At 42.9% G+C, this 27,803-nt stretch overlaps 1 protein-coding gene across 3 annotated transcripts in view; it reads right to left on the reverse strand.

Moving 5' to 3' along the window:
• Positions 1-27,803, reverse strand: part of NACC2 (NACC family member 2) — a 105,192-nt gene that overhangs the window by 70,690 nt on the left and 6,699 nt on the right. For 2 of the 3 annotated variants that reach the window (XM_075578842.1, XM_075578845.1), the window contains exon 1: positions 10,746-10,906. The exons of the other annotated variant lie outside the window; for it this stretch is intronic. The gene's annotated coding sequence lies outside the window, so the exon portion shown is untranslated. Of the gene's footprint in view, positions 1-10,745; positions 10,907-27,803 lie in introns of those variants that run through there. 3 annotated transcript variants of the gene reach the window in all.

Genomic DNA, 27,803 nt, shown 5'->3' on the forward strand with positions numbered 1-27,803 from the left:
CATGCAATGGCAAAAATTGAGTATCAAAGGTCCCACAGAGCTGAAACTGGTCTCAGTGTGTGCGTGTGTATGTGTGTGTGTATATATATATTCCCCTGATGAAGTCACGAGGAGTGACGAAACGTGTTGGGACGTGGTGACGTCATTGAGTGCGGGCGTGTGTATGAGGAGTTCCTGGTTCTTCGGCAAGCCAGTCAGCTGATTTTCACACTTGCTGATATCCTAATTGAAGCGGAGGAAAAAGCTTGAGAGGTATTGTGAGACGCTGCGGGCTGACGCCAGCTCGTGGAAGGAGCTGCATGCGGTTAATTGCTGATCAGGTGCACCCTATACATCCTGGACTCCTCTATCCTTGCAGATGACTCGCTATAGAGATTTCTCTCCCATGTGTGTGTTCTTTTTAGAATCATGTGAGTGCAATTCCTTGGGACTGCTTGGTCTATTAAATGTACCTTTATTTTTAAACAGTTACATGCTATGGAGCCTGCGCTTCTTTTTGTTTTTATTTGTCTTTAGGTCTATTAGTGGGTGGCTATACCACTTCCTAGAAGCTGCAAAGTGCTCCACAGGATCTGTTTGTTGGAAACATCACCTCTGTGAAAATCCATCAAGTGGAAATCATTTGGACTTTACATTCTTTTTTGGGTTTATACACTATTTCACATTATTATCTCATGGTTTATATTTAATTAAGTTTATAGTTTAAATATTGCACTATAATCTTATTATTACTAATATAGAGTTGCACAGTTAATTCACTTTTATTCTATCTAAAGCGCTACATTTTGTGTTTGTTTATATATATATATATATATATATATATATATATATATATATATACACACAGGCATACCCCGCATTAACGTACGCAATGGGACCGGAGCATGTATGTAAAGCGAAAATGTACTTAATGTGAAGCACTACCTTTTTTCCCACTTATCGATGCATGTACTGTACTGCAATCGTCATATACGTGCATAACTGATGTAAATAACGCATGTGTAACAGGCTCTATAGTCTCCCCGCTTGCACACAGCTTTGGTACAGGTAGGGAGCCGGTATTGCTGTTCAGGACGTGCTGACAGGCGCATGCGTGAGCTGCCGTTTGCCTATTGGGCGATATGTCCTTACTCGCAAGTGTACTTAAAGTGAGTGTCCTTAAACCGGGGTATGCCTGTATATATATTCTATAATATATACCATTTGTGTGCAACTTGATATACTTCAAGGGCCACATGTGAGAACCTTGAGCCCTCCAAAGGGCCACACGTTACCCCCTGTGGGTAGGAGCTTTCCCCTACCCGCTCTGGTCAGCTTCTTAATGCCAGTTTGCTGATGAATACTGTCCTGCTACTCTTCTTACACGGGGAACTAGTGATTCGCACAGGAGAGGAGCAGGGCAGTGTTTATTAGTGCAAGGTCATTCAGCAGCTGAAGGAGCGAGGAGAAGCTATGACCTGCAGCAGCAACAACAACATCCCGCTCCCTCTGCACTGGGCAGGGAGGCAGAGCCGGTTTATGGGATATGCAGCTCTAAGGGACAATACTGTGGTTCTCCAACAATCTTTGGGGCCTATTCACAAAGCAGTGATAAGATCAGTGTTTTTGCGTCCGACAATGCATTTTTTTATCGTGCTATAAGACATGAAGCCAAAAGCGGGATTCACGAAGAAGTGAAGGCCATTTTTTAACGTCCGATGAAAAAAATGCACTATCGTGCGACCTGTTTTTGTATCAGTGCCATCGTGCTATAAATTCTTGAGCGTGATAGCTGATGCAGCCTGCAAGAGCTGCATGGAGACGCTGCGTCTCCATGCATGGCTCTTACAGGCGATCGTGCAGTAAAAATATTGATTTTAATAATAGTGTACATGAGAAGGGGGTCTCCTTAGCTGAACCGCATTGATTTCAGCCTCGGGGACTCCCTACTTCCCAAAATACAGGCCCTCAGGTAGTCCCCGCAGGTGTCTGGGGGCCCTCAGGTGGTCCCGCGGGTGTCCGAGGGCCCTCGGGTGGTTACAGCGGTTGTTCGGGGGTCCCCGCTAGCCTGCGATACCAATCCTGTGCCTACAAACAACAAAAGATGCATACATTCAAATAAATACACCCCCCAATACACAAAGTACAGTAATTGGCAATGGATAATAGTGCATTTGCCCATTTAAAATAAAAAATTGACCAGCAGAAATAAAGTAATTAAACTTGCACTCACCCCTGCCAGCCTGCCACGATGAAGGCCGTCCTCATCCTCATGACATGGACAGTGATGTAACAATTGTAACAATACAATAAAAATACAATCACCCCTAACCCCTTAATCACCTTAGCGGTTAGTAACTGCTATAGTAATTAAGGTGTTAACCCACCCTCCCCCACTACCTACCCAGGAGGCCTAAACACGCTACCCAGGAAACTACACCCACCCTCCACCCATTCATATGTACAGTGGGTACATCATGCCCATATAATATGCCCATATATAGCAATAAATGGTGAAGCTATAAAAAAAAAAGCAGGCCCAAAATATAAATATAATACATACATACATAGAAAAATAAATCCATTACAAATGCCAATAAACCAATTGATTGGCACAGTGGGTACATCATGCCCATATAATAAGTCAATGGCAACCTAAAAAATAAACAACCACAAACAATATCCAATGCGATCAAAACAATCACCAAATAAACAACAATAAACAAGTAAACATCACAAAATTACCAGCGATCAATTAAGCAAATACCAAAGAAACACCTGAATTAACAATTAAAACACCAAAAAAAACCATCAATAAAAGAAAACTCCAAATAAACTTCATTATTAAAAATCAAAAGACCAAAAATAAACCACAATTAAAAAGCAAACACCAAAAAACAGAAATAAACAATTGAAAACACATCTAAAAATGCCATAATTCAAAATCAAAACACAAAATAAATAGCATAAATATTTTCAAGCAAAGAACCAAAATACATTTAAAAGAAATAAAAGCAAGCATTTGCAAAAAAAACAAAAAAAAGCATTGCTTGTCAAGAGGCATACATAAATACATTGGCAATCAATGAACAATAAAAAAAATTACAATTAAAAAAAATACAATGAAAAAACCTGTAAAATAAAAGTAACACACATTCAATGTTTTTTCTTACCTCTAGATGTCTTCCCCCTCCGATTCCCATGGTCTCAGCAAGCTCTCAAACAAACCCACGATCCAAAACAGCAACGGGCCTCAGGTAAAGCCCAAAGTCCTTTTCTTCTTCCTTTATCTTCATCTGTTAATTGTAATCCATTTGGGGGTCTTCTTTCATCTTCTGTATCTTCATCTTCATCTCTAACGCCATTGTAATACTTTTGGGGAGGAGGTATTCACTCTCCAGCTTCTTGCCGTCAAATGAGACTGCACAGGCTTTTAGATAACGCCCGTGCTGGGAGGGTTACCTGTACATGCATTATGTTTGCAGAAATTCTGTAAGTGGGATTCTAACTGCGCAGTATAACTTTTTTATACTAATATCACGCTATGTTATGCTCCTCATTTTTTAAGTTACTCATTCTTCATCCTTATCAATGAAGATCTCATCTCATATATCCACTACCCTGTTACTTCCAATACAGTATACATAATTTTATTTCACTCACATTAAGAACACATGCACATTGCTGTTTTTTCCCCTTTTTACGCTTAGGTCCTTTTTTTGGATAATATATATTATATATATATATATATATATATTTTTTTTTAAAGAAAAGAGATAACACTCCTGTAAAATAATCCAAAAATAGCCTGGTGCTAGTCCCTTAAAGGTATGTAAATAATACGTTACCATCCAGATGAACGATAAGGCAGAGACAGCACTCAGAAGGTAAGTTTGCAACAACAACAAAAATATATTGTTTATGTGCATACACATCCCCTAGATAAAGATCCCTCAGTGGGTTCGAAACGTCGGTTCTGTGTGATGTTTATGACAATATAGTTTTTTTTTTGCAAACTTACCTTCTGAGTGCTGTCTCTGCCTTATCGTTTGTCTGGATGGTAACGTATTATATACAGTATATTTATATATTTTATATATATAATGCACATTTTGGATATTGTAACCATGAATGTTGCATTAAAAGCACAGTCTGACCTAGGAAAACACCAATAATCTTAAGAAAGAAATTGTAACTCAGCTTTGTTTACTGGCGCTAACTTTCACTGCTGTTTAATATTTTAGCTTTTGAAAAGATAAAACAATGTGATAGATCATCAATTACTCAATACACAAGATACCCGCTTGGCAGGCAGCAGGGCACAGAGCTGCCCGCAACACAACATAAATGCCTTTTAAAAGGAAGGAACACACCAGCAAGTATTCAGATTAATGAATCAGCATGTAATGTAGTCTCCATTTAAAGTAATCCAGCTGAGTACATTTCACATAGAGAACACAAAGTACTTTTGTGAAGTTTTTTTCTTTTCTCCCAGGGATAAGCACGTTTGAATAATATATATTAGGGATCTGCAAATATGATTTAACTGTGACATGCTGTACTCTTTGTTATACTGTGATCTATTCTCTGCAAACCGAGAGGAGAGTTGGGAAGAACGCACTTTTTAAGAAATTATGGGAAACCAACCATGTAAATGATGAAAAATCAAATTACTGAGGATATGCCAGCGTCTACCTTGGAACCCCTTACATCAAATGTGACCCGCTCATTTTTTTTTTAGGCCACGTAGGTTTATAGAAGGATTACTTTTTATTAAAACCGAAGCCAGGGTTAATACAAAAAAAAAAATAATAATAATATATATGTTCAAATGGAAATGAAGAAAAAGGTAACACACTGTGCGCTCATTTGCATGTCATTTCCCAGAATCCCTGGCTGCAGTGGAAGCCCAGTATGCTGAGAGATAAGGGGGAAAGGCAGGGTTGCAGAGCTGAGACAGGTGAATGTGATCACAAGTGATATATGTATTTGCTATATGAGAGAGGAAACACCCAATAAACAAACTGATGAAATATCACCCAGTGAAATGAGGATTACAAATCAGAATATGGGCTGATTCCAGCACCCTGGTCTTTTCTAAAACTGTTCCCTTTCTGATTTTGATCTCTCCCTCCTGCTCCCTGGCGATCATCTCCCATCATTCACCACCAGCCATTCCTCTCATGCTCCTAACACCTGTTCTCCTCGCTACTCTCCAGATCTTCACTCCGTTGACCTCTCTGCTCCAGCCTGCGTATCCCCAGTGTGGGACTTACGCACAAGGCCGCGTTTATAGTTGCTGAGTGTGCGCGACGGAGCGTGTGACGTCACGCGCACCTGTCGCTCGCGCGATGTGTGTTAATAGCGTTGGCGGGGAGGCGTGCCTGTGACGTCACGTGAGCGGTTCGCCCTCATGGGCTGAACCACACACAGGACCCGGCTGTTGCACGTCAAACTCAAAATTGTTTGTCTGGCCAAGAATCGTACGCGCGGTCGCGCTTCATTGCGAGCTCTATGGCCTGCCTTAGAGGTACGGCCGTTAGTTCGTGGCACGCATGATGTCGCGCATGCCGCCACTATAACTGCGGCCTAAGCTAACTAAGCTACAGCTAGGGGCCCCACAATATAAGGCGCCTCAAAAAAATACAACAAATTAATGCATCGCAGGTTTCCAAATGGGATGATAAATAAAGAAGATATGGGAAAAAGAAGATTCTCTATAAATATGGACATTTCATCCAAATACGACCTTAAGTCTCATGCGCATCGCAAGTGACAAACTTCGTAGCTTATCATTTGATGACATCACCAATGACTTTGCGCTCCAAAAATCCCAAAAGAAAAGGTTTTCATATTAAAATGAATGCGGTGGGCAAACGCTGTTCGTTTTAGCTTTAGCTTAACACCGTTATCTTTGTATATAGCAATGCTGGTATAAGACGTTCATTCATTTCAGTTTCATATTTGCAATGGTCATAATAATAAAAGCTATTCCTAATTTTTGGGGCCTCTTAACCTTGACATGGCTTTGGGCTTCCGAAGGTCAAAGTCCGGCCCTGCACTTATCCCACTCGATCTCCCTGCTGCTTTCGACACAATTGACCACTTGTCTCCTTCATATCCTACCCTTTCTTGGTAGACGTAACAATGCTAGATCTCTGTATAACTCCCCCACCGTTCCTTCTGTCTCCTTTGCTAAGTGGTCTTCAACCCTTGTTGACCAGTCTTTTTTTATTGTACTTTAGGGCTTTATAAAGGGACATTGTTTCTCTCTACACCAGTGATTTCCAACTTTTGTTTGGTAAAGGAACCCTTCGTGAAATTCTGAGGAACCCCCAACCATCTCTAATAGCAACTCTGTGATTGGATGCATTTTAAATTCTTCTGTATTTGGCACAGTCTTCAAATGACCATAAAATTAGGGGGAACCCTTTAGGGATGCCCGGGGAACCAGAGGGTTCCTAGGAACCCTGATTGAAAAACACTGCTCTACACACTAGAACTTGGTGACCTCATCAACTCCTTTTGCTTTAGATATCTCCTGTACACAGATATAAGTATCCACGCTTAACCTCACACCTGCAATCCAGTACCAAGTGTCTGACTGCCTCTTTGCTATATCATAGAGTATGGGCTTTCAAACGAAATATGTCTAAAACTGAGTCCCTCAAATTCCCTCCTAAACCTGGCCCCTTGGTATATCTGTTGTTCGATCCCACTAAACGGAAACACCATCTATCCTGTCACCAAAGCACGTTGTCCAAGACTTCTCTCTCTATTCACATTCATGCTCTGTCTGAAACATTGCCTGGGGCGGACTGGCCAGGGGGGGCAGGGAGGCAATGGGTCCCGGGGCAGTCCGATTTAAAAAAACAAATTGGCAGGTGTAGCAAAGGAGAAAAGATGTGTGTACAGATTCTGGCCAGCAGGTGGCACAGCAGAGCCCAGCAGCTCCTCTCCTGGGCTGGCTGAGGCTCCTCTCTGCATGCTGCTGGTTATGGTAAGTGTGTATATATGATGCAACACTGTGTGTACTGTATATATATTATATATGTGTGTGTATGTTAATCAAGATGTATTTGTATATATCATGCATGGATGCATGGATGGGTTGTGTGTGTTATATATATATATATATATATATATATATATATATATATATATATATACATATACATACATTAGTGTGTATCTGGTGTGTGTGTGTGTGTGTTTATTGTGCTTTTGTATTTGTATGGAGCTTTCTCATTGTATAGTGTGTGGCAGGGGTGCGCAAAGTTTCTTTCATGCGCCCCCTATCTCATCTCCCCTCCGGCTCGCGGCGTCATTTGATGCCGGGTTGCCATGGAACACATAATTGGAAGGCCAGGTGAGTATAGTTATAGAGGCCTAACGCGATCCCCGGAATCCGCAGGGCCTCTGTAACAGCTGCGCACCCCCGAAAATCACCCCCACTTTGCGCACCCCATGTGCATGGCATGCATGCGTGTATAGTGCGTGTATAGTGCGTGTATCTGGTGTGCGTCTGTGTACGGCGCATGTATCTGGTGTGTGTCCGTGTATGGTGCATGTATTTGGTATGTGTGCGTCTGTGTGTTGGGTATACAGTTGTGTGAAAAAGAAAGTACAGCCTCTTTGAATTCCATGGTTTTACATATCAGGACATAATAAAAATCATCTGTTCCTTAGCGTGTCTTAAAATTAGGTAACTACAACCTCAGATGAACAACAACACATGACATATTACACCGTGTCATGATTTATTTAACAAAAATAAAGCCAAAATGGAGAAGCTGTGTGTGAAAAACTAAGTACACCCTTACTGCTTCCATAGGAATTAAGATGTTAAGTAGCAGACAGGTGCTGCTAATCAAATGCCCGTGATTAATTGATCATCAGCAAGTGTGACCACCGCTATAAAAGCCAAAGTTTTAGCAGTTTGCTGGTCTGGAGCATTCAGGTGTGTGTTAACACAATGCCAAGGAGGAAAGACATCAGCAATGATCTTACAGAAGCAATTGTTGCTGCTCATCAATCTGGGAAGGGTTATAAGGCCATTTCCAAACAATTTAAAGTCCATCATTCTACACTGAGAAAGATTATTCAAAAGTGGAAAACATTCAGGTTTCAACTTTATTTCATGTAGCGCTTTTCTCCTAATGGGACGCAAAGCGCGTCACAATTACATTATAGCGCAGTACGCAGCACATAGGAATGTTACAGACAGACCCTGTCCAGGTGAGCTTACACTCCATGATTTTGGTGTCTGAGGCACAAGGAGATAAAGTGATAATGCAAATAAATGGATATCACAGTGCTATTTGAATGTTCTATTCTCCTCCGTTGAACTGGGTCATCACTGATCCAACCTCAGAATAACCTCAGAAGCCGACTGGTGAAACGCGTTAGGAAGGACTTGTGGACTGTGGAGGCCACCGTACCAATCGGTAGTGGAATCCGCTAACGTCAGAGGTCCCAAATCGTCTCCGAGTGAGCAGGAGGAGACATACTAATCAGCTGTTGCCGATACAAGACGGGAGAGAACACCTGACGAGACCGGAGGAGGGTTGGAGTGTGCCCCAAGTCACTCCCTGCACAAAACCTTTGGGGAGAGTGTGAGTTGTATTGTACCCCCATTTGCGTTGTGTGTTGCTAGGAGTAAAAACATTATTGCACCAGCATTTTGCATTTTGTTTCTTCCCACATGTACTCACAATGGAGGTTGGATCAGCGATGTCCCGGTTCAACGGAGGAGAATAGAACATTCAAATAGCAGTGTGATATCCTCCATTTATTTGCATTTTCACAACATTAGTTTGCGCCGTGAACACAAATTGTTTTTTATCCTTGATTGTTGATTGGTTGCAGTTGGTATACTGCAAGTGTTGTGGCAGTACCCGATGTGTTTTTCATTATTAAGTCACTAATTGTTTATACTGTACTAACACGAATATATGTAGTATTCTAGTTTTTGTATTTTCACTATATCACCTGGGTTATAAGTTTGCGCCTTAGTATATCATTATTACAGGGAGATAAAGTGACTTGCCCAAGGTCACAAAGGGCTGATGCTGGGAATTGAACCAGGGTCCCCTGTATGTACGGTATGTATAGATGGATGTATGGATAAATGGATGAATGGATGTATGGATGTATGAATGGATGAATGGATGTGTATATGTATGAATGATGTATGAATGATGTATGAATGATGTATGTATGAATGATGTATGTATGTATGATGTATGTATGATGTATGTATGATGTATGAATGATGTATGAATGATGTGTGTATGATGTATGTATGAAGACAGCATACAGGACGCATAATTTGTTTCAAACGACATATGATGTATCAGGTCAAATTAACTTGCTACAATTTAAAAACAGAATTCAGTGTATTTTTGTATTTATAACTAGTATTAGCAAACATCGATTATGAATGTAACATTATTTAAGCAGCCATACTGTGAAAATAATACATATTAACTTATATGATAAAACATTCGTGCTGCGTCAAATAAATGTTTGGCTTGCTACACAGCAACTTCATTCTGCGCTAACACTATGAAGTCTTTTTAGGGTTTACGCCAAGTTGAACTTGGCAGATAATTTTGATGCACAGATTCCCGCCCCCCCCCCCCATTTATTATTTCCATTATGTATAAAGAAAATACATTATTATTGCCGCCGGTGGGGAAATGTTCGGTTAGTGTATAGGCGCGTACAAGTGTAGTTTCAAATTAGATTTCGGTGCGCCAAATTTGTGCTTTAAATTTGTGTTTAAAAAGCCGTTTGCGATGCTTAGTACACAGGGCCCAGTTTTGTATGTGTTTGTAACATGGTTATTATATAGGGGAGGGGAGCACAGTGATGATGTGCAGGTGTCTTTTCACTACATGTGGGGGGGGGGGGGTGGCCCTGCAACACCACCATACGTGGGGGAGAGGCCTCAATGGGGTCTGACCACGGCAGCTCATTTAGTATACGTTATATAGCGCTGATAGTGTACGCAGAGCTGTACATAGAGTTTTGGAGGGGCAATGAGCCCCTGCCCCATAAAGCTTATAATCTAATGTTGGTGCCTGAGGCAGAGAGAGATAAAATTACTTGTCTGCTGTCACAAGGAGCCGACACCAGGGGGGTTCATGAGGTTTTATTTGACTTTTACAGCGTGAGGTCTTAATAATAATATTACTGGGCAAATAGCCCACATAATTTCAACCAATCACAACGCTGCCCATTCCAGCCGCTCAAACGCTACAATGAAGGGTTAATATAATGAGCATATACGGGTTAAAGGGTTAATACAACGAGCCTATAAATATCGATGAAGAACAAGGGAGGCAGCGTCCCGGGTCGGAGGCGCAGAACTGGGCATTCCCAAAACTCTTTATTAACCCCGTCGCTGCCTGAAGGCGCTTTGGGAACCTCCTCTCAACATTTTAGCTACTTAACACTGCGCGTCGCAGACCCCCCCCCCCCCCGCGCGCGCGCATAACTGGTGAAGTTACGCACTCGGCACACAGCAGTACCCAGGCAGGAGGTATTGTATTGTATGTCTTTATTTATTTATATAGCGCCATAAATGTACATAGCGCTTCACAGTAGTAATACATGTTGTCATCATATAAATAACAAATAATATAAATAACAGGTCATGGGAATAAGTGCTTCAGACATACTGTAAAAGTAACATTAAGGAAGGAGTCCCTGCTCCGAGGAGCTAGGTGGCACAGGGAGGGCACTTGCCCAGTATCTCTTACCTGCTGGATGTGCCCGTGTAGTTAGGCAGATAGGCTGCCTGCCTCTCCCCACCACCAGGGCACTGGATGGGGGAGAGATGATCACGCCTGGCACAGGCGCCCAGATGGGATCAGCTCTGCCCGTGTTTCTCTCTCTCTCTCTCTCTCTGTGCTTCAGACTCAGCAGCAGGAAGTGAATCCAACTCACATGGACTTTCTGTGACCTCACCCACCATGGCAACCGGGATTTTTAAAGGGACAGCCTACCCTCCCATCTTTACCCTTCTGTGCCGGGAACACCGCTGATTTGTAAATGGATGTGGATCAGTGTTTTGAAACCAGGGTTCCTAGGCACCCTTGGGTTCCCCCCGGGCATCCCTAAAGAGATCCCTGTAATTTTCAGATCATTTTAAAATAGTACCAAATACAATCTCAGACGCGCTATTAGAGGGTTGGGGTTCCTTACAATGCATCCGATCTCAGACATGCTATTAGAGAGGGTTGGGACTCCTTACAATGCCTCTGATTCTAGGCGCGCTATTAGAGAGGGTTGAAGTTCCTTACAATGCATCTGATCTCAGACGCGCTATTAGAGAGGGTTGGGGTTCCTTACAATGCATCTGATCTCAGACGCGCTATTAGAGAGGGTTGGGGTTCCTTACAATGCATCTGATCTCAGACGCGCTATTAGAGAGGGTTGGGGTTTCTTACAATACATCTAATCTCAGACGCGCTATTAGAGAGGGTTGGGGTTCCTTACAATGCATCTGATCTCAGACGCGATATTAGAGAGGGTTGGGGATTCCTCAGAATTTCACGAGGTTCCTTAACTAAAAAAAAAGGTTGGAAACCACTGATGTGGATTATTATTTAGATAGCGCTGACGGTGTACGCAGGGCTTTGCAAAAGAGACAATGCAATACAAGGAATTATAGTACAGTTAGACAGTAAGAAAGGAAAGCCCCTGACCCGGAGAGTTTACAATCTAAGTGGTATGTTGAGACTTAGGTTGCGCTTATAGTCCTTGCTACGGTGACGCAATGGCGTGACATCATCCGTCGCCGTTGTAGCAGCGATTTTTGCTTATAGTGTTAGAGCCCTCATTGGCTGAACCGCTCACGTGGCCGCTGACATCACCCTGGGGTCGCAGAAAAATCAATTTTCATTGACTTCCAGCGATCGCGACCAAGCCGTCGCTCCGTCGCGTCGCGCCTACTATAAGCGCACGCAACGGATTCAATAAACTTGTTTTGACGCGACGTCGTGTCTCCAGGACTATAAGCGCGGCCTTAGAGTCTCACTGATTTGGAGGTTTATTTTTGAAGTCGATGTGGTCTCATAGATCAATAGAGATAGTCACGAAAAAAAATAATATATACTTTTGATAAAAAAAAAAATTACGTTTTGGTCCAAAATTCCTAATCTCTCTGATTTTGCTTGCCACGTGTATTACTGCTGTGAAGCACTATGTACATTTTTGGTGGCTGACATCTCTGGACATCACACAAGTGCTGCATTGGGGATCTTATTAAAACATGATTTATAGATTGGTGTCAGTTGTTTTATACCCGTACCTCATCATATGACAAACTATATACAGTGTATCAAAATGATGGCGCCATAATTTCAACTGCATTATTACCCCAAACTGCAGACCTTACAGAACAGGGGAGACTTGGTTCTGCTCCTACTTACAGTAGTTAGTGTGATAATTATTTTGCTGAATGTTTATGTTCAAATGAGCCTGTCTTTCTCTTCAGTGAAATCTCCACTTCCTATGTCGTGATGACTCCGAGATACATGTCAACTGCTGTAAATCCAAGCGGCCTGTGTACTAAAAATCACATTTGTATTTTTATTCTGCGTTAAAGGAGCAATTCATGCTTTTTTTAATTGAAATTTTTTTTAACATGGGTTTGAAATAAGCCGTTTGGAGGTGAACCCCGTCTTCTCAGCTCCAGCAGCCCCGTGCTTCCCGAGATACAGACCTCCAAACGGGGCGCAGGTATCGCGGCAAAGTTTAAACTTCCCACAGGGCCAATAGGCAGCCAAACCTGATGACGTCACGGCTTCCCATTGGCCCGCAGGGCGCGGGAGCTCGGAAACTCCGCCTTTACTTGATCCCTGATAGTGGAGCGGTCCCCACCCTACGGAGGTCTGTATCTCCGGAAACAGGGGGTCCCGGAGCTGAAATGAAAAGGTAAACCACGTTACAAGAACAAAATTGCAAAGAAATCACCCGCTTGGATTGCCACTTTAAGTGCTAAAAAGTAGTGCAAAACTTTATACATGTCGTATAGTTCTTTGCCTGAAATTAATTTTATTATGAATTTTGACCTAATTGACACAATTTAAATTAAAATGGAATTATGTGGGGTTTTTTTTTTTTTATAACTAGTGTTAGTATGGGTAAATGGTTTGTGTATTATTATTTATATAGCCACACTACAAAAATAATAAATTGTTAACCTATAAAATGATACATCTGTGCTGCGTCCTAGCTGATAAAAACAGAAGCCTGCCCGGTCAACCCCTGGTAGACGGACCAGAAGAGACCCTGGTTCAAAAGCACAAGTCCTTACATTTTGTCGGGTAAAGCCTTTTCAAACGACGCTATTTTATACAGTTAAGTAAGCGTTTTGATACTGAACCTCATCATGTTAACCTTTACAATGCCGGGGAGTTCGGTGGCACTAGAGTTCCATCGGACTTCCCACAATTCCATTTCAGGAGCCATCACATGACGTGACTGGCGCTCGGATGCCGGAAAATGGAAATGCGTTGGGGCTCCACTTCCGTTTCCTTCGGGCCGAACTCTCTCCGAGGGAGCAGTCAGCCCGATCGCCCCCTAGAAAACAAGCAAGTGCCCTTGACTTCGCCTGAGTGGTCCTAAGGGCACTGTTAAGTTTAAGGATCCTGGGTTAATGTTTTGCAGGCCTCTCTGGCACTAATAGCACAACACACATTATCCTGGACAGGCTCAACCAATCATGGTTTTTCATAGCAATGGCTTTTTCCAATCATGGCCAACTTCGTTGTTATAACCCTCCACTGATAGCAACGCGTTGGGTCAAAGCACTACGCCAGCAAAGCAATGGGTTGTTGGCTTCTGTAGCGGCAAAGGTGCTAGCAATTGTATGTTGGATCAGGATGATAACCTGTGTTCATCAATTTATTTTGTCTCCATTGAGGTCTATGAAACTGAGAATAACCCCCAAAATGCATCTTCCCACATCGTTACCCCGCATCCTGTGCAAACCAGAATGATACCCACTGTAAAGTTGTATACATTTTCATGTTATCCTAGATATATTTAGAATATGCTAACCATATGGGGGAGAGAAAATAAACTTTGTAGCTAGCAGGCATTGTCGCTTAAATCATTAGTTCCACAGTAGCCTGCAGCAAAATTGGATCTCGACTTGCCGCATCCACAGAGAGGGTTTGTTTTGCTTGGCCTGCAATATCTTGACAGATTTGACTCCATCGCCAGCATCTTGAGACTGGTGTTCAGGAACAGAAGCTCAAGGTCTTGAAACAGACATCGAAATTTCTGACACTGCAGTGTGTCAGGTCACAGAAAGGGAGAAACACAAAGTGCTGGATGCAACGAAATCGGAGCCACCTTCACTGCTAGCCCAGATCCATCTGCTGCATTAGGAGGGTTCAAGATGGTGTTTGCTGCTTTGGAAAAATCAGACATCTGGTATTCGAAAGACCATTTGCAGCTAGTCTCTGGCTTTAAACGCGTTGGTTGCCTATGTATTACTAGGGTCTTTGAAAAAAATGTTTTTGAGACTAAATTGCAGTGCTAAAAAGGGATACTAACCTTAATAAAATGTGCGTGGTATCTGATATGTATGAAGGTCACGACATCTAACATATGACACATAGTTTGCCTTACATTACGTGTGATGAATTGAGTGGTTTTGCATTCCTGACAATTTAAAATAAAACAGAATTATCTGTATTTTTGCATTTATTTCATAACTGGCGTTGGTAAATACGGAGTGATGAGTTTCAACTATTTTATAATAACAATACTGAGAAAATATTAAATTTTGCTAACGTGTATACAGAGACATCCAACGTTTATGTTGATTCAGCAATTTAAAGCCCTTTTAAATCTGCAGAAACCATACAAAACAGACTTTGTATGATTTACCCCAAGTACACCTTGGCATACTATTTTGAGGCAAATATAGGGTAGTTCCCAGCACTCAATAAGAACAGGATAGTCTATCCCTGGCCTAAGATATAACTATTTCACTATTTGGACACAGGCAGGCATCTCAAAACTAAGGGATCTAGGCCCGGATGGGATTATCAAATCTTTTGACCAAATCAGAGTGGAAAAGGCTATTCCCAACTTGGAATTCTTTTGGTATATTCAACTAAGGGCATTTTACTGCAAAGCACACCCTACGGGACTCTTAACACATTTCGAGAAGCTATGTTTGGCAGATACAAGCATGCAAGGCCTTATATCCCAACTACACAAGGAATTCACTTTCACAGCAGAAGAAGCAGCCAAAAAAAAATAAAGTTAATGCTCCAGTGGGAAGAAGATCTGGGGGACGTATTCGAGGAAGAAACGTGGAATCAAATATTCCTGGCAGTCGCTAAGAGCTCAATATGTACGACCCTAAAGGAGAATGCATATAAGGTATTAACAAGATTTGTTAAAGGATACTCTCCACTCTGCCCCAAAGGGTGCGGAGCACAAGCTACGCTATTGCATATGTGGTGGACGTGCCCGCAAGTAGCTTCGCTGTGGAGGAAAATAAGGATCTGGCTGAAAAGCATCTTGGGCCTACATTTACCATGCGATCCATGGTTGTTTCTGCTAAACAGGCCACTCGAGGGGGTATCTGGATCTGACCTCTCTTTAATCCCTCATTTTACAACCGCAACTAGATGCGAAATAGCCTTTATGTGGAAACAACAAGACGTTCCCCAAATCTCCAAAATTAGCGACATGGTTTTGGTTTGTTTGTATGCCAGATGGGAAAAATTGTCTAGTTTATTAAATCATTCAATCAATCATCAAATTTGGCAACCCTGGCTAGCACAGTCCGATATCCAGGGCATAAACTCCGCAACAATGATACTCAGAGAGTGAAAGGTAGGGGCAGATCCCCCTCTGGGTTAGACCTCACCCTGTATCAGAGAGCACCTTTCTGGGGCGCCTTCCGGCTATGGAGATGTTATACATAGAGATGATAATATAGGGTTACACTGCCCCCTCCCCCCACCTGTGTGTGTATCCCCCCCTCTGTCTTGTTGTTGTCATGTCCTGTGATTGTATTATAATGTAGGCAACATTTTTATTCAATAAAATTTAAGTTTAAAAAAAAAAAAAAGAACAGGATAGTCTTGGAATACGCCAAATCAGATGTTAATATGAAATCGTGTGTGCGCACAGAAGTACACTGAATGTACTGAATCGTGTAATAAAGCACTAAGGAGACATCAATATCTAAAGGGAACGCGGCATAAGGAGAGGGAGAGAACAGGGTAAGGGAAGGAAGGGGGGAGAGCGGGGTAAGGACAGTCAAGGAATGGGAGGTGTGGGGGGGAACGAAAAAGGGAAATAAGCCCCCCTGGACTGGACTTGAGCACCCCTGCTTTAAAGGAAGAAGAGATAGTACATATTTTGTGGTTTGCTTGCATCAGTTTAACGCCAGAAATTCAATGTGTGACCCTTAGTACATAGACTCCCTGGTAGCCAGAGGGCTTCATGGCAAAGCACTTTGTTACGTTGAGCCGTGAGCCATTGAAGGAGTTAATGCATTTCAAACCTGTGCGTGCTCGCAGTTACAGAGTGAAAAGTGACATGTTTACACTGGAATAAGCGGTGACAGTGCAGAAACGTGAAGAAGTGACATGAGAGAAACCGGTTTGCATCCCTGCGTCAGTTACTGGTCACCTAACCCAGGGGTTCTCAACTCCAGTCTTCATGCCCCCCCCCCCCCCAACAGGTCAGGTTTTAAGTATATCCCTGCTTCAGCAGAGGTGGCTCAATCAGTGGCTCAGTCAAAGACTGTCACTGATTGAGCCACCTGTGCTGAAACAGGGACTGATTGAGCCACCTGCGCTGAAGCAGGTACTGATTGAACCACCTGTGCTGAAGCTGGAATTTCTTGAAAACCTGACCTGTTGGGGGGGTCACGAGGACTGGAGCTGAGCCCCCCTGACCTAAGCAATTCACTATCCGGGTTCTATTTCCTAAAGTTTTCCAGTTTCAAAAGTGGACAAAAACAGCACCAGACTTAGACAAGAAAATGAATCCCCTTGAAAGCAAACAGAGATTGGCCTTTGTTAAGGTCGGTGCAACTCTCTTGCTTTGACAGCTGTCCTGATGAAGGTGTACAGTATGCTTACACCGATACGTTGGGACTTACACAAAGAAGATTGTTTTAAACTACAAGGCGGGTGTGCCGTATCATATCTGCATTCGGAAGTAATCACACTGTACAGTAGCTGCTTTGATTGAGCAACCAGCAACGTCACTTGGAGCTATATGTTCCTCTATTAAAGAGGCGGCTCCAAGCAGGCACATTATTGATTTCTTTTTTAACATAGGTTTAAAGGGGGGGGTCCAGGGAGCTGAACTCCATGCTTTCTGTCCCAGGGACACCCTACTTCTGGAGATACGTACCTCTGTAGGAGGTATAACGAAGAAGAGGTACCCTTCCTAAGAGACAGGATGGGAAGATAGAACCAAAATAACATGCACTCACAGATCTAATATGTTAATAATACTACTAATAATAATAATAGCATGTTCTTGTATAGCGCTGCTAGTTTTACGTAGCGCTTTACAGAGACATTTTGCAGGCACAGGTCCCTGCCCCGTGGAGCTTACAATCTATGTGTTTTTTGGTACCTGAGGCAAAGTGACTTGCCCAAGGTCACAAGGAGCCGACACCGGGAATTGAACCAGGTTCCCTTGCTTCAAACTCAGTGCCAGTGTCTTTACTCACTCCTTCTCCTTACCATGTTGAAATGATAACAGTAGGAACTCAGGGATGCATATAGATGTGGTAAGGACCAAAGGTTAAATAGAAGTGAAGCCCCTAAGACTTAATGTAATATCATTTGTTGGGCAAAAAAAACCTACAAATAATAGGGACACAACGAAAATTGTGTTTAAAATACAGCATATCTAATAGGGATGTAAGTACCACCCACTATTGAATGGAAGCTGTGACAATGTAGATAGAGTCCACTGTGTTGAGAGCACCAGAGCACTAGTCATGGTTGTCCATGTTATAACTATGAAGGGCCAATCACAGGCTATACCAGGTGAGAGAAGTGCTATCACATGAAGTGTGTTCAGTGAAGGCAGACACATTGCATCAACCATATACAGATATGAATGATTGATACCAAGTCTCTCACATTGGCTGTAATCAGACAGCGAGGCACTGGAGGTATATTGGTGTAGCAGATATTAGTGGCTAATGAAAGCCAGTAGGTTATCTCCAAACTGCCAGCTAATAGTAAAGTATTGTAACAGATCAATCATATACAGGTAACCTAGATATCTGTTATCGATTGTTGGTGGATGCCACGAATCAATCATACACTGGCGAGGTATTCACCTGTTGATGATTGTACAGCTCAACCCCGTTATTACGCGATCCGTTACAACGCGAATCCGCTTATAGCGTGATGCAAGCGTGGCTCCCAATTTTCGCATTTAGGAATACTTTACAACACGATTATTGGTATCTTAAATGCTTTATTGTACAATGCATACAATTGTACATTATTTCTAACACGATCCGCTTATAGCGCGATGTGATTCTTTGGACCCCAAGCACAGCGTTATAAGGGGGTTGAGCTGTATTGATCCAGTGATCGATATATGAACAAATGTTGTTCCGATTTGGGCATTCACTTAGTGTCAGTGATATATGAGTGAACAATTGATACCATTTTTCTCACCTGTGGCTGAGGAAATACCTGGTGAGAGAAGTGCCATCATATGAAATGGGTGTGTTCAGTGAAGGCAGCATCCACCGTATACCAATGTGAATGATGGATAACAAGTCTCTCATATGAGCTGTATCACACAGCTCTCTGTAGGGGGCGCCGGTAGCTGCTCGGCTAGCTGGGTTCATGCAATAGCGGAGTTTCAAAGTTCCCGGGCCCCGAGAGAAGCCAATAGGAAGCCGTGACATCATCCGGTGTGGCCCACGTGATGCGGGAGCTTTAAAGTTTGCTGAGATACCGGCACCCCCCTTTGGAGGTAAGTATCTCGGGAAGCAGGGGGGACCCTGAAACTGAAATGAATGGGGTTCAGCTCTGGAGACCCCCTGCTTAAATCCAAAAAAAAAACAATAATGAAAAAAAAAATCATGCATTGCTCCTTTAACACAGTCAGGTGTGCATTCCTATTTCTGTATGAGTACAAGTGCATTTTGACTGCCAAAGTAGTAGTAATACTGACTCGAGCTCCTAGGCATCTATTTAATATGATGCGAATATCAGTCACTTAGAACACCATTGCCTTTAAACAAAAATAAGACATGTATGTCCCCCCTTACGTGGGAAGCAGGGGGTTGCCGCAGTCAACCCGTGTTAATTTCAGCTCCGGTGACCCCTCCAAGATACTTCCATCTGAAGGTGACAGCGGGATCTCTTTTGTTTATAGGTCCGCGGTCCAATAGGAAGCTGCAAAGGATGACGTCGCGGCTTCCTATTGGTCCGTGCGGACCTTTAAACTGCCATCATTGACATTGCAAGGTATGTATCTTGGGAAGCAGGGGGGTCCTCAGAGCTGCAATCAATGCAGAGACCACCTGCTTCAAACATAGTCAATATATATATATATCCACTTTAAATAGAAGTTAACAGATTTGCATCAACAGATTTTTTCGACATATTAAATATGGGGTTTAGTGCTAGCAGGCAATAAAAACATTGTTAAACAACCCCCGTCTCCCTCCCTTCAATTCCCCAGAGCCTAGCAACACACCGAAATATATAATGATTAGGTAGGAAAAAAGAACGGCGTATGCGGAAACTGTAGTATCCTAATATAATCAGGGATGGCAACAGCCCCATTTGCACCTTCCTTGGTTATTCTGCAGCAAACCCTCCTGAATATTTCATCTCCTGTGTCTAATTTTGCACAGTCACTGCTATCTGTGTAAGTCCTTTTAAAGCAACAATTAGAGAAATCAATATGACTTAGCCCGGTTATCAACATTGCTGAAGACACTCTGGTGGTTAAATAGCAACAGAGTGAAAAATAATGCAGTGTTTAACATCTTGCTTTCTAGTTTGATTACCAGAGAAAATGTTATAAAACTTTACGAGGGACTATTTGTCACCCGCGTATGAATATTATGGAGCTGCTAGAATCCCCCTGGGGAAATGAAATGGGAAATATAAGGACAGGCTGTGAATCTCGGCTCTGCAATTTCTGCTAACATTTTAAGAGGTTCCCATTAACATTACAGGGCGCCGCTAAATATTCATGCAATTTAAATATCCTCTGACGTGCCAAGTGCTAGGGATGGTGGATTAGAAGCCATATATAATGGGATATGTAAATGTGCGCAGAATGTAATATTCGTCGCACCACTGTTGATCGATGGGGAAACACGAGTGCGCGTGAGGGGTGGGGTATTTATGACATTTACCCTCATGTACATTATTTATTTCGTAAACCCCAGCGCTGCCGGGCTGGCCAACCATGCATTGCATCTCAGGCCACGCTCTCAGTGAAGGGGTTAAAGAAAAAATAAATAAATAAATTATATATATATATATACACACACACACACACACACACACACACACACACACACACACACACACACACACACACACACACACACACACACACACACACACACACACACACACACACACACACACTCTTTTTGACATTAACGTAGATGACAGATGACCGACATTGGGCCAGTCACAGAAAGCAGCAGAATAGTTGTGCCTTCATAATTCTGCTGTATACAGTTTGGAGCAGGGGTGCTCAAACTCAGGCCTCAAGGGCCACCTACTGGTCAGGTTTGCAGGATATCCCTGCTTCAGCACAGGTGGCTCAGTCAACAACTGAGCCACTGATTGAGCCACCTGTGCTGAAGCAGGGATATCCTTAAAACCTGGCCTGTTGGTGGCCCTTTGAGGCCTGAGTTTGAGCACCCATGGCTTAGAGTATATTTCAGTGCCCTGAGGCAAAAGCAGTAGTAATAGTACAGGGATACAACACGGACACCCTAATACAGTGATGGACCTTGCACTGGTGTAACCTGTGTCCCCTTCACCTGATGATATTTAATTGTGATCCTTTTATACTGAAATGTTTAATGTGTTATACTCTTTGATATTCATTAAATGACAATAGTTTTCGATTGTTAATGGTCATTTGCTATTGCTGCCTGGTGAATCATTGAGCCGACGATCATCCTGCATTCGCTTGGTTCGCCACATTTTTAGGACGTCCAAATTCCAGCAAGTCCTATTCTTCCAGCTCAGTCGCGGCGTACGCACAGAAGACGGGCAGAGAAAGCACTTCGAGGAAGTTCTGAAAACCAACGCGAAGTGCAACATTGACCACAACTCGTGGGAGACTGTTGCCCAGGACCGCCACAGATGGAGGAAAACGTCTACTGCAAGGATCACAACACTTCAAAAACACTTTGTCGGGAAGAGGAGACAGAAAAGCGCATGCGTCAGGAACCGGTACATCGCAAGTCGGGTCAACAAGTCAGGACCGCTCCTTCTGCCTGAGCTGGAACAGGGTCTATCTATCTCAGGAGTGGGTCGGGTTTTCAGGCTATCCCTGCTTCAGCCCAGCCTTTGACTAAGCCACTTGTGCTGAAGCAGGGATATCCTGAAAACCTGACTTGTTGGTGGCCCTTGAGAACTGGAGTTGCCCCACCGCTGGTCTATCCCCAACTGGTCCCACCAGTCACCTTCAGACCCACAGCTAAGACAACAATGGAAGAGGGGTCACCCTCGATTGCAAAGGGTTACCGATGATGAGCGAATAAACCCTCAATGTTTTACAGATTTCCTTTTTTGGGACCAAAATAACGAGGATATAGGAGGGCCCTATTTGTTCTCTGGTTAGCTGGGGTTGCCCTTCAAACAAACTGTAGTACTTGCCCCAGCACGATATAAATAGGACGCTGCCTAAAACATTGTTATCAGACCTATGTTTTCTTTAGAAATTAGAATCAATCTACCTTTTCTCCCCCATGGTAAATATACATACTTACAGCAGAATGGCGCAGAAGGGCTTATTTTCTGTAAATCAGCCACTTAAGTGTTACAAAGAAGCGATTTCACATTAACCTGATGTAGCAGCGAGTTTAACATATGGTAGCTCTGCAGTGTTACATTGTTATATCCACTGGAATGTGCATAGCTATACAATCAGCTTTGGCTCACGCACAGAACAGCTCAGACAAAAAAAACTGTGCAGTGCTTTACCCACAGTAAGCTCAATAAACATTAGATCTGATGGCATTCATTGTTTTTCACAGGGCGCTCTGTTACCGCTCTGCTTACTGCTCAAATGACATCATTCCTGGCACTCAGGTTTATTTTATTTTTTTTAAATGAATATTCATGCAGCATTTCAGTCAAATGTATCCATTAATATTCCAACAGAGAGTAATGCATATCCTAATATAATGAATGGCTTTAGAAATATATCTGTTAATATTACCATTGGCTTGTACAAATATATCCACATTCAGGTCTTATAAAAGAACGAAGAGAAGGCAACGGACAAAACTCATGCGGTACGTCCGGGGGTGGCCACCTCCAACAGGTCAGACGGTAAGGATATGCATGCTTCAGCACAATCGGTGGCTAAGTCAGAATGAGCCACCTGTGCTGAAGCAGGTATAGATATCACAAACACTTGGCCTGTTGGTGGCTCTTGAGGGCTGGAGTTGGTCACCCTCTGCAGTACACAAAACTTAAGAGTCCACTGCCCTGGTCTGTGGATTGTGTTACTGTGGAGGCTTTTAGACTGATTAAGAGGTGCATTGTGTTCAGGGGAAGAGATACCGCATGGCTGATGGTAGTTCCACACACAGCAGATATTCTGCAGCTGGGTCAGCATGAACAGTGCAGACCGGAGAAGCCTGAAGTCCAGATGCATAGCCACCTATACGCGTCCATACCCAGAATCCGAATAGCTGCGGTTTAGAGAACCTGGGTAATATACAGTAGGTGGCTGCACAGATGTAGCCGAAGTTATTACCCCCCCCCCCCCCCGTATAACGCAAGAAATAACACACGTAATTACTCTTGTATTCAATTGGTGCTTACGGTAAAACTTGCAGTAGTAACACGAGGCGTCTAGAGGATATGATAACTACTGTATATACAAATATATTCAAGGTCAATACAAGGAGCTTTCAAAAGAGCTATTCATCCCAAGGGCAGTACAAACGACACAGGGTCATCCCTTATGGTTGGAGGAAAGGAGATTTCACCAGCAACAAAGGACACATTAAGGGAAGTTATAATGTGGGATTTATCACCCATAAAGACTTTGTTGGCACATACAATAGATATATGAAAAAAATATATTTTTTAGAAAGGAAAGGTATACAGGGAAATACCAAATAAGTAAACATGAGAAGGACGTTGATCCAGGGAGTAATCATCTGATTGCCGTTATTTGGCATCAGAAAGGAAGATATTTTCCCCTTACGAGACATCATTAGATGATGTGTCACTGGGGTTTTTTGTTTGTCTTCCTCTGAATCAAAATACTGTAAATACAAATATAGGATAAAGTATCTGTCGTCTAAATTTAGCATAGGGTGAACTTGATGGACATGTCTTTTTTCAACCTCATCTACTATGTAACTACGTCACACTGCAGCGTTAAAAGAAGTGATGACGTCGGCCACATCTTCTGCATTCTTGTCATAACGCCAGTGCTCGATTCTCTGCTCTAAAGCAGCCAGACTTGTCTTGGGTGCCCCATTTTGCAGCGGGAAGCTTCTTTTGACTTGTTTCAGTTTTTCACACCACTGTTCATTACCGGGCTAACTTTAACAGAGTTCAGAAAAAAACAAACATGTGACCTGCATTTACAGCGGTTCTGTTTTAGGATGCCTGCTCACATGCTGTTTTCCGTTTGTTCGTTAAAACACCTGCAATTTAAGATCGCTAGTGCACTTGGTTTATGCTTATGCAAACGAAGGCACATGTGTAAATGCGTCATTAACCCCCTTGCTACCAGAGAGGACTGCTGAGCAATTCACAGCAGCAAAGGTGTCGGCAAGAAACAATTATTGGTGCAACCTGCAAAGCGCAGAAGAGACCCCTTTCTAAAATAAATCTGAAATAAAGATCTGAATCCCTAATTAGCAGGCAGCATTCACACTTAGAGTGTGTTCCCTCCGCTTTGTCGTTAAAGCGAAGAGAGAAAAAAACAAACAAAGCCTTGTCTGTGAAATAAGTGGGAAATCGCATAATGTTGCTATGTCAACAGTCCTAAAATAATGTAGGCAAACAAAAGCTATCTCGATACTGCAGAAAGACATTTCAGCTGTGTGATTCTTAAAGAGAACAAGTATGTTGTCACAACCTTTTCTTGTTGTCCACCTATCAGGGCGGCACAGGCTTCACACTGTGCTTTCTGCAAGGGCACAATTAAAGAGTACCAGAGGGACAGAGTGTTCCAATGTCGCTGCCTGGACAGGCTGAAGGAGTAGCTCAGTGAGTAAAGTAGCTCAGTGAGTAAAGTAGCTCAGTGACTCAGCCAACAATGGCGCTGAAGCAGGGGAGCCTGATTCAAATCCCAGGGCCCGCTCCTTGTGGCCTTTGTAACTCCCTGTGCCTCAAACACCCAAAACAAGGACTCGTGCTTGCAAAAAAATTCTATGTACCGCGCGGTGTACACTGTCGGCACTATACCAGAAACTATTAACAGCGTTATAGCAGGATACCCATCACTAAAGGCCACCTGTCCCCAAGAAGCAGATTGTGATTTATTTAAGAGATGTGCGGATTTGTTTTTGGAGTGGATAGGATTGCACCCGATGGGGCAATCTGACAAAGACCCCAAACTGACCCAAGGTGCCTTTGTGCCATCAGGTATTTAAATCTGCTGTTCCAGTGTAAGAAACAGCACTGGCTAATGCTGATGTTTGGTTTTGGGGATCCTTGCAACTGTAACTTCCACTGACTGATTCAGTTAACATGAACAAGGTCAATATTTACTGTGCCGAGCAATACTTTCTCTCCCTCCCACATTTCTTTCTGCGGCTGCAACCTGGGATCATGGCAATCTGTATATGGTCCATGTATGAGCCATACTGCTAAACCTACTTTTATCGGCTACTGAGATGTTTTCACCAACAAGAAGGCACTCACAACCCCCCAAAGTGCCAGGAACCTGGTGTAACTTGTCACATGCAAGAGAGAGTTAAGTCTTTTACGGAATGCCTCCATCTAATTCATGTAAACCAGATAAGCTCGGATTATCCATAAATACGGAAAAGGCGAAAATACATATTTACCGGTACCCAACAGATTCAACTTCAACTGGACGGCAACCCAATCGAGCGAGTGGACTCATTCAAATATCCTGGGGTCTATTATTGATAGCCAAAGCCTAGCAGCTACGAACGACATCAAACGCCGCATCGGTAGCAGCGTCCGCCTCCTTAAAGAAAAGCTTGTGGAACCAACAGGATGTGACAAATGTAACAAAAATGCGAATTTTTAACACCTCAATACTTTTTACTGTATGGCTCAGAAACATGGACACTACTCAAAAGCGATATGAACCTACTGGAACGATTCCACACTAAGATGTCTACGTAACATACTACATATTACGCTACGAGACCGATGGAAAAATGAAGATGTACGGTTAGCCTGTCAAAACCAATCCACAAATCGACCAGTACATTAAGCGACAGACTTAGGTGGTTTGGCCACGTCTGCCGTATGGACATCACCAGACTACCATACCAGCGCCTCAACACCACACGACCCACAGGCTGGAAAGTGGACTGAAATGCTCCAAAGAAAACGTGGTCGAACCAGGTGGTGCAAGATCTCAAACCGCTCCACTTCACAGTAGCCGAAGCCCAAAAAGCCGCCCTAAATCCAGATCAATGGCGAGAAATCACTAGAGACGTATTGAACATCCTGCCGCTGGCCTCCACAACGCATCGCTCCTTACCTTATAAAAGATGAAGCAATGTCAACATGTCATTTACAGAGTATGTACCATATATACCATAAACAAAATAAGTGGAAGGCGCCTGTTTTTAAATCCTTTTCAATCCCAGTTTCTTAGTGGTGGTGAAGATAGAAATAAAACCAGGGTGATGCAACCGTACAAGGTCATTTCTGTTTAGCTAGAACGGCTGCATGAAGGCCCCAAAATGATTCTTCCTCATGAGGAATGTCTTAAACATTGACCAAAATAATTAATGACAAACTAGGCATTCCTCTGTTTATTTGTCCGTTCTAGTCTTTTGGTGAATAACAAACTGCACATCTGGTGCCAAACCTCCAGAAACTATTCTTCTACTCAGGATTGCTTGGAGACAAGAAACTGGATTGCATGCTGGAATGTTCCTTTCTATTGGAAGGTCGCTGCTCATTGGTGCAAACTCTGCATTGAGAGCACGCAGAAGTAGAGCTCTCCTGTAAATAGGAGTGAAGGTATTTATTGTTGCTCCTTCAACATCTTAAAATAGCAGATCAGTGTGTTCCATTAGCACGTGGTTGGTATATCCTGCTGGGTAAGAGCTTTGGTGGGGTCTACTGTACATGCAGGTATTGGTACTTTAGTAATGCACACACATTCTAGGTCAGGGTTGTCCAACTCCAGTCCTCGAGAGCTCATCGAGTCATTCTGACTGAGCCACCTGTGCTGAAGCTGGGATATCCTGAAAACCTGACCTGGGAGAGGGGCTTGAGGACTGGAGTTGAGAACCCCTGGCTTATGGAGTAACCTCATAGTAAACTTGACCCTTTACGGCACATTCACCTTCAATCGGGCTGCAAGGTATTTTCCAGCATGTACCTGTATGTCTACTACCGGTCTACATTTGGCTTTCTACGATTAGTCTTACAACGCTACTATCACCTCAGTGTTTCTCAACCTGTCATCCAACGGTGCCCCAGACTTATCGGAAGGATGCTCCGTTGAAAAATAAAGTTCATTCAGGTAACACTATAATTATCTCAGTGGTTGTGTTATATAAATAAGAGATCCTAATAGAAAGGAATGTTGAGAATCACGGACTTACATCACTCAGTTTAACGGGGAGAGTGCAGCACCTCCTCTGTTACATTTCCGTAGTATTGATTGCTGCTTTTGGTTTGCACCCACTCTCCGGACCATGGCCCTAGGTCTCCATCTTTCGCCAAACATGCCACCATTTTTTCCCCCCCAGTGTTGACTTTTGTTTATTTGATGCACTTATCTCTGTATCACGTCTTGTACACTACTCGATCTCTGTAAAGATCTGCACACATGGTTGACGCTACATAAAAGAGAAAAAAATACCACAGAAGCAGATTTGCAGACTGCTTGAACATCTGGCTTTTCTTACAAACTTTTTGGGGGCGAGACTGCAGTTTTAAGGAGAAAAGACAAAAAAAAAATGACAACAGCGTTGTAGAAAATCAGGCCAGAAGCAACATATGCGACTGGCATCAAACCCCAATAGCATTGGACATATCAGCAACACATTGCCCCTTTGGGGTTAATTTCGCCATCACCTGAACCTAGAACATTTCCTCATCTAGACCACCATTTGAATTTGTAATTTGCCATTTATGCATTTGCATTGCAGCTAATGCATATGTCTAGACAGACAGCAAGCTAACGTCTCTTCGTTTCATCATGTAACACACTCAGTCTACTGGGACCAACCCCATTGTTTAGAGAGTGATTTAGACTTCATGCTCACACCATCCTTACTCTCTCTTGTGAAGTGACAGCGAAGGTTAAATTGCAGAGTGGGTTTAACGCCATGGACAGCAGGAACTGAAGTGAGAGCAATCCATCTGAATCAGGCCACTGCATGGCTGTCCTATTATTGTGGCTGC

This window comes from Ascaphus truei, chromosome 21, assembly GCF_040206685.1.
Source record: "Ascaphus truei isolate aAscTru1 chromosome 21, aAscTru1.hap1, whole genome shotgun sequence".
Taxonomy (NCBI): domain Eukaryota; kingdom Metazoa; phylum Chordata; class Amphibia; order Anura; family Ascaphidae; genus Ascaphus; species Ascaphus truei.